At 33.4% G+C, this 8,204-nt stretch overlaps 1 non-coding gene across 1 annotated transcript; it reads left to right on the forward strand.

The window, feature by feature from the left end:
• Window positions 1-8,095: 8,095 nt before the first annotated feature.
• TRNAL-CAA (transfer RNA leucine (anticodon CAA)) lies at window positions 8,096-8,179 on the forward strand. The gene has a single exon. It is a non-coding gene; the product is annotated as a tRNA-Leu (tRNA).
• Window positions 8,180-8,204: the final 25 nt, after the last annotated feature.

The following is an 8,204-nucleotide window of genomic DNA, read 5'->3' on the forward strand; positions in this document are numbered from 1 at the left end:
TTGGATTTGTGTAAGTTTGGGCCTTGGGGTTCATTCCAATTTTTATGATTTTTGAGACATTTGCATTGAGGGCCCGGTCAAATTTGTGTGTCTACAGGCCTCTTTTACCATAAAAGTGGACCTATAACCATAAAGCCTACATTTTTCAAGTTATTGTAAACAATCATTTTTGCATCCGCCTAACTTGACAATCCGTCACCCGGTTGCTGTAGATTCCTAATGATGAGAGCAAAGAACTCGAAAGCTTGTGAGAAGCCTCCTTTTAATTCCCTCTATCTTCTAATTCTATTCTTTTCTTTCTCTTGACCACGCGACATAGAATTATGCACACTTAGGATCACTATACTTTCCACCCAACTTAGCAAGCACGTACGCTTAGGTTCGCTACACATTTGGATAACTTAGAGATCTCATTATGCTAAGAAAACATGACCTCGAGACTTATAAATAATCACATTAAGACTGAAAGAAATTTCATGCAGAAATTCGCAAAAATGGATGAAAATTGATAAAATGTCAAAAATACCCCTAATGAATTTAGGACCTCCGAAAAATCTCGAAAGTACCTGCATTGCATTCAGAATATGATTTCAAGTCTAAAAGGACCTAAATCGACGAAAACAGATAAATTTATGAAAAATCACAAAATGACCAAAACGCCCCTTGATGTCCAACTTATACATAGAAACCTTGATTTTTAGGAAAATCGAAATAAAGCAACCAACTTGAAAATTTTTAAATCAAAACAAAATTTAAATTCAAACAATTAATTTAAAAACTTTAAATCAATGTTCTAACAAAAACTCAATCAATCCCATCAACATTTAATCAAAATCCAATCAATCGATTAATATTTAAGTTAAACTCTAATTGACCAATCAACATTCAAATTAAAATTCGATCAACTAACCAAAAAAAAAAAAAATTTGTAATCAACTTGAAATTAAAAGTTAATCAACTCATTAAAATTCCAATTAAGGTTCAATCGACCAACAATAAGTAAATTAAAATTTAATCGAACAATATAATCGTCAATTGGATCAAAATTCAAATTCTTCAACCAATCGACGAATCTAAGCAAAATGCAATCAACCATTAAAATTCAAATTAAGTTGCAATCGACCAACCATAAGTAAATTAAAATTTAATCGAACAATCTAATCGTCAATCGGATCAAAATTTCAATTCTTCAACCAATTGATGAATCTAACCAACATTGAGCCATGGGAACGACATAAGTCATGAAGTATAGGAACATATCCTCTTTCTCTTGTTATTTATAAATCAATTAGAAAGATAGGGTCTCATTTTCTTTGGTTCAGTCAAAGAGGAAACAAACAAACAAAAAAAATAAGCAAGAAAAGAAACAAAAAGAAAGAAAAGGGAAAGTGAGGTAGAAAATGAAGGAAAGAGAAAGAGTAGAAAAAAGAACAAAAGTGGAAACTAAATGATATATAAAGGAACCATGTTCTCTTGTAAAAAGGGGAGGAGGCTAACGTTTTGAGAAAAGATAAAGGGAAAATTATGAAAAAATCCAAAAAAAAAAAATTATTTATCAAAAACAATCTAAGTTTTAAAAAATTAGAAAAAAGATACAAATCCGATCATTCAAAGACCGATTTTTCTCTCTTCACTTTTCTATCATCTTTCTCTTTCCTTAACATTTAAAAAAAATTGAATTTTTTTAAATATCGATCATTCAAAGATCGATTTTTCTCTCTCTTCATTTTTCTATCATCTTTCTCTCTTCTCAACATTTAAAAAAAAATCAAATTTTTTTAAAATACCAGTCATTCAAAGACCGATTTTTCTCTCTTTACTTTTCTATCATCTTTCTCTCTCCTCAAGATTTTTAAAAAAAATCAAAATTTTTTTAAATACCGGTCATTCAAAGATCGATTTTTCTCTCTCTTCACTTCTCTCTCCTCTTTCTCTCTCATCAACATTTAAAAAAAAATCAAATTTTTTTAAATACCGGTCATTCAAAGATCGATTTTTCTCTCTCTTCACTTCTCTCTCTTAATATTTTAAAAAAAATCAAATTTTTTTCTCTCTCTCTTCATTTTTCTATCATCTTTCTCTCTTCTCAACATTTAAAAAAAATCAAATTTTTTTAAAATACCAGTCATTCAAAGACCGATTTTTCTCTCTTTACTTTTCTATCATCTTTCTCTCTCCTCAAGATTTAAAAAAAAATCAAATTTTTTTTAAATACCGGTCATTCAAAGATCGATTTTTCTCTCTCTTCACTTCTCTCTCCTCTTTCTCTCTCATCAACATTTAAAAAAAAAATCAAATTTTTTTAAAATACCGGTCATTCAAAGATCGATTTTTCTCTCTCTTCACTTCTCTCTCTTAATATTTTAAAAAAAATCAAATTTTTTTCTCTCTCCTCTTTTTCAAATTCAACCGTTATATAGCCGTTTTTTAGTCATTTTTTAAATATTAAGAGAGAGAAATACTGGTCTTTGAATGACCAGTATTTAAAAATAATTTGATTTTTTTTAAATGTTGAGGAGAGAGAAGTGAAGAGAAAGAAAAATCGATCTTTGAATAATCGGTATTTAAAAAAATTTGATTTTTTTTAAATGTTGAGGAGAGAGAAAGATGATAGAAAAGTGAAAAGAAAGAAAAATCGGTCTTTGAATTACCGGTATTTAAAAAAAATTTGATTTCTTTTTTAATGTTGAGGAGAGAGAAAGATGATAGAAAAGTGAAGAGAGAAAAAAATCGGTCTTTGAATGATCGGATTTATATCTTTTTTCTAATTTTTTAAAATTTAGATTGTTTTTGATAAATACATTTTTTTTTTTGGATTTTTTTCATAATTTTCCCAAAAAATAAATAAAGAGAAAGACAGCAAAAAAAAAAAGGAAAAATAAAATAATAAGAAAAGAGGAAGGAGCAGACCCCATTGACTTCTTCTTCAATCGAGGGACGAAGCCCATTCTCCTCTCCTCTTCAGTCTTCTTTCAGCCATTAACAATAGCTACTTTCAAACCATCTTCTTCTTGGCAGTCCGTAATAACTACAGCACCGTCACCAGCCCCATCTTCTCATTCAATCTATAGCAACACCTCCTTCATTAACGACTTCTATTTCTATCCCAAGGACAACCCATCAGAAGCCCCCTTTATCGTCTCCATGCAACCAGCAGACCCATTTTTATCATCTTCAGTAATGCAGCCCGAACGCACACTCTTATCTCGTTGATCTATCTTTCAGCCCTGCAACACAAACGAATTCACCTCTTTCTTCTTTCCTCACAATCACTTTCAACGCCATCTCCTTTCCTCCCTTTCTTCCTCTCAACCTACCCATCACAGCACCATTCTACCTATTCATTGTCAATGGCAACACAGCCCCAACCTTGGTCCAAACACAGCACCAGTACAGCCCCATAACCAGTCCTGAAACTTGTCCCTGCAGCAGCCCCAACCTTGGTTCAAGAACAATATCATTACAGCCCCATACCAGTCCCAAAACCAGTCCAAGACAGCCTACTTCTTCTTCATAAAGCTTCACACTGACGACGAGGTCTCCAACCTCTACTTCTCTAGTCAACGTTGTAGCAGTCAAAATCTTTGTTGTTGCTTCTTCTACCCAAGCCACTCAACGACACAACAATCCTATTTCTCCTATTCAAGTTCCTTCCATTCAAGTTACTTCTCACAGAGGTTTTCGCTTCTTGCAGTCCCTGAAGGAATTCAAAGGAACCATTTCTACATCCAAATTCACAAATTCTGAAGGTGAGTCCCATTGTTTGTATATATTTCGGTATTTAAAGTCTTGGATTTGTCTTTGAATGCAGGGTTATACAAGTAATGGTGTGTGAATCCTCTTTGAATGATGGTGATAGAGCTGATTGATGAATTATGTTATGAAAAGGAGTTAAGGCACGTGTGCATAGAAGTTTCGAAATATGTTTTTTTTAAAATAAAATTGATAGGTGAGTCAACTCGCTATTTTTGCGTGCATAGAAGTTTCGAAATTGTTTTTTAGTAAAATGGACACATGGGACAAATTGTTTTTTAGTAAAATGGACACGTGGGACAACTCACTGATTTGTGTGAGCATAGGAATTTAAAATCGATTTTTTAACAAAATTGACGCATGAGTCGACTCACTGATTTTTTTTCGAGCATATAGGAGGTTTAAAAATCGTTTATTTTTTTTAATATGCACGTGAGTCGGCTCAATGATTTTTTTAGCACATAGGAGGTTTAAAATTGGATTTCTTTTATTCACTTGCCATGTGAGTCGACTCACTGATTTTTTATGGATATGGGGGGTTCAAAATCAGTTCTTTCAATAAAATTGGTACGTGACACTCATAGTGATTCTTTGTTTTCCAAAGTAAAAGTGAAAAAACGCATACTCATAGTTTTTTATTTTAGAAAATCCATATTTGCGAATTGCCAAATTAAAAAAATCCTTATTCATAATGTCTATTGTGAAAAAACCCATACTCATAACTCTCTATTTTGGAAAAGTTCATATTCATGAATTCCTAGTTTCAGAATTTATCATATGTGGGTAATTTTCTATTTTAGGAAATCATTTTTATAAATTTCTAATTTGAAACTCATTATGTTTGGAAATTTCTATTTTGGGATGTTTATTTTTTAGTTTCCAACTTGGGAGCTCCTCATATTTTCATACATTCCCAATTTAGGAAATTTTAAATTTCTAGTTTGGAAACTTCATGAATTACCAAATTAGAAATTTCATATTCATGATTCTCTAACTTAAATTTTTTTTATAACTTCCTATTTTGATTGATTGGAAAAATATTAGCGACTGTGGATTTGTGATTGAAATTTATTGCCACGTGGGCTTTGAAGCATAGATCGAAATTAAAGTTTTTTTTGTAGTATTTCCATTTTTACACGAAATTCGAGAATCATGTAATATTTAGTAGAATATGGGCCGTAAGATCCGTTTAGCACATCCGGTATAATCTGATGATGATGGGATCCTAGCTTGACTTTAGTCTTTACCCGTTGACCCTAGGATAGTTTCGATCGTAGTTGAGACCGATCGAGCGGGTTCGGTGCCTGACACCTTCCGAAACTTGTAACCTGACCCCTTACCCATTTCTTTGATCCGTGGATCGATTCATATCTGTTTGGAGTTATCTATAGTTCGTAGACTTAAACTAGGTGACGACTCCTTATTCCCCAAAATCTCCCAATTTACCAATCGGACCCCTATTCGCTATTTAGTGAAAAATGGGTCGAGGCAATTTCAATGACGACTCCGTTGGAGACTTTAAGATCAAATTTGACCCGATCCAAGATTATTCTTAGGTTGACTTTTTGCTCGAGTCAACTCAGTTGACTCAATGAGACTTTTTAGATCAGGCTAGATTTTGTCCATTCTTTTATGGGTATGTGATTGATTAGATGTAATTGGTTAATGATTTTTATGATTGGTTGTTTCGTGTGATGGGATTTGATTGAATGATATGGCTTGTATGGTTGGATATTCATGAAAACGCCCTAGGCGCACTTTGTCCCTTTACACACACTCATAAGCATGCATATTCATGTTTGCATTATAACATGACTCTATAAACCCCCGTAACCGGATCCAAGCTAACCTAGTCTTTCGGAACATAGGGGATGGCAGTGAATACTACAACTTCAGTATAGTACCTTCGGGTATATCGAACTAAAGCACCATGTATTATTTGACCAAGTAAAATTGGGATAGTATATCGGTGTTTCGGGCTGAAGTGACCTAAGCTTTGTTCTAACCTAGCCTCAATCATATAGTTAGCTTAGAACCTTGAACTTAAGTACGGTCCTATTAGGCCACAACTCGAATCGACCATGAGTACTCCCAGGTTACTCCATTTAATCTAACCAAAAGGTAAGTGGGCGGACCGATCCACACTGTTCAAACTAAACCAACAATATCGGTCCGACCCAAGTGGTAAAATGCACCAATCAATTTGAATCGATTAAACCAATTAGCCCAATTGGCAAATAGATCTAACCGAACGACATCAAAACAATTGGACCAATTGGTTTTTAAGACAAGACTTGAGTTAGGATCGCTTCCCTCAATGAGGTGATCTTCATGATTTATGCCAATATCTATGCCCTTTACATTCAAGGGTACAATTTTTTTTTTTTTTTTCCTTCTATTATTTTTTTATTTAAAAATGATCATGTTTCAAGGTTACCACCTAAGGTGGAGAGAGTGGAGTGTCTAATATTTTCCCCACTTTCTAATCGGACCCCTACCTAGACTCAAGGTAGATCAGTTTCTTTATCCATACAAAAATCACTACAAAAAACCAAATTTCTAAAACTAGTTTTTGGGTGGCCATTCACACGCACTTCTTAAAAATGAATGGTGGTGAATTCAAATTACGTAATGTCGATCTTTAGGACTCTAAAATCACATAACTACAGTTCTTTTTGTTTTTTGTTTTTTTTTTTTTAAATTAAAGGTCTATACATATCTCAACGAAATCGACTGGTTCTTAAAGTAAATAGCATGTCACATTATCCATCACCCATCTCGTTAAACATATTGAAGTGAAAGACTGCAATGCCTTTCGATGGAATTTCAGAGGTTGTCAGAGTACAAGAACATTATGGGTCCTAAAGTAGTGAATTAGGAAATCGAAAATGTTAGTAACGTATTTTGGTAATAAACCAAAATACTAGTAATTATTTGGTAAATTTACCTATATTATATATCTGGAAAAAAATGCAAACACACATTAGTATATATTTCAAACACATTATCGGATCCAAACCTTGAATTGGATTCTTACTAGAACCCGATCCTTCATTTGGATTAGTAGTTATTGAATTGATTGGATTGGATAAAATCCATTGACAACTAAAAGTTTTTTCCTATATGGCTAAAAGTTTCGGAATGGGTTGATTTTTTGTAGATGGTCTTGATGGTGAAGAGATCATCCTCAGAAAAAATCAACCCATTCCAAAACTTCTAACCTCATCAAAATTGGTTTACAAATTAACCGTAAAATAGATGGTCCCCGATTCTTCAACTTGTAAATTGAGATTAGAAGTTTCAGAATGGGCTGTTTTTTTGGGAGGATGATCTCCTTACCATATAGATCACCCTCACAAAAAGTCAGCACATTCCGAAACTTCTAACTCCTATTTAATTTGAAAAACATTTGATACAATGTTTGGCTCTCTTTAGGGAAATAGGGGTTAGAAGTCTCGGAATTAGTTTATTTTTTGTAAAGACTATCTCTATAGTGAAGAGATTATCCTCATAAAAAATAAACTCATTCCAAAACTTCTAACTCTAGTTTACAAGTTGAAGAATTGTGAACCATCGATTTTTGTAAATCACTTTTGATGGAGTTTGAAGTTTCGGAATGTGCTGATTTTTGGTGAGAACGATCTCCTCATCATAGAAATCATTCTCACAAAAAATCAACCCCTTCTAACCCATACAAAGAATGTTTGGCTCTCTTTAGGGCCTCCGAATGCCACCCATGTATATGTATATATATATATATATATATAGCAACACTTCTAACCAAAAATCAACTCATTCCAAAACTTCTAACCCATGTAGGACAAAAAACGTTTGTTAAAGTGTGTGGTAAAACTTAGGGTGCTGAACATTTCCCATATATATATATATATATATATGGGAAATGTTCAGCAACAAACATTTTGACAAACATTTTGGCAAAACATTTTTCAAAACATGGGTTAGAGGTTTTGGAATGGGCTGATTTTTGGTGAGGATGATCTCTACGGCGAGGAGATCATCACCACCAAAAATCAGCCCATTCCAAAACTTCTAACCCCATCAAAACTGGTTTACAAAATATGGACGGTCCACGATTTTTCAACTTGTAAACTGGGGCTAGAAGTTTTGGAATTGGCTGATTTTTGGGGAGGATGATCTCCTCACCGTAGAGATCATCCTCACCAAAAATCAGCCCATTCCAAGACCTCTAACCCATGTTTTGAAAAATGTTTTGCCAAAATGTTTGTTGCTGAACGGGACCCTATATATATATATGGTTCTGACATTATTCCAAGACAAAATTAATGTTAAGATAATTATTAAATTTAATAATTTATATGAAGTCAGGATGGCCGAGTGGTCTAAGGCGCCAGACTCAAGTTCTGGTCCTCGAAAGAGGGCGTGGGTTCAAATCCCACTTCTGACATTTTTAAAATTTTGAGGTTTATAAC

The sequence above is a fragment of the Akebia trifoliata genome, unplaced genomic scaffold (assembly GCF_017979445.1).
Source record: "Akebia trifoliata isolate Shusen 1 unplaced genomic scaffold, ASM1797944v1 Contig00665_ERROPOS1100000+, whole genome shotgun sequence".
Lineage (NCBI taxonomy): Eukaryota > Viridiplantae > Streptophyta > Magnoliopsida > Ranunculales > Lardizabalaceae > Akebia > Akebia trifoliata.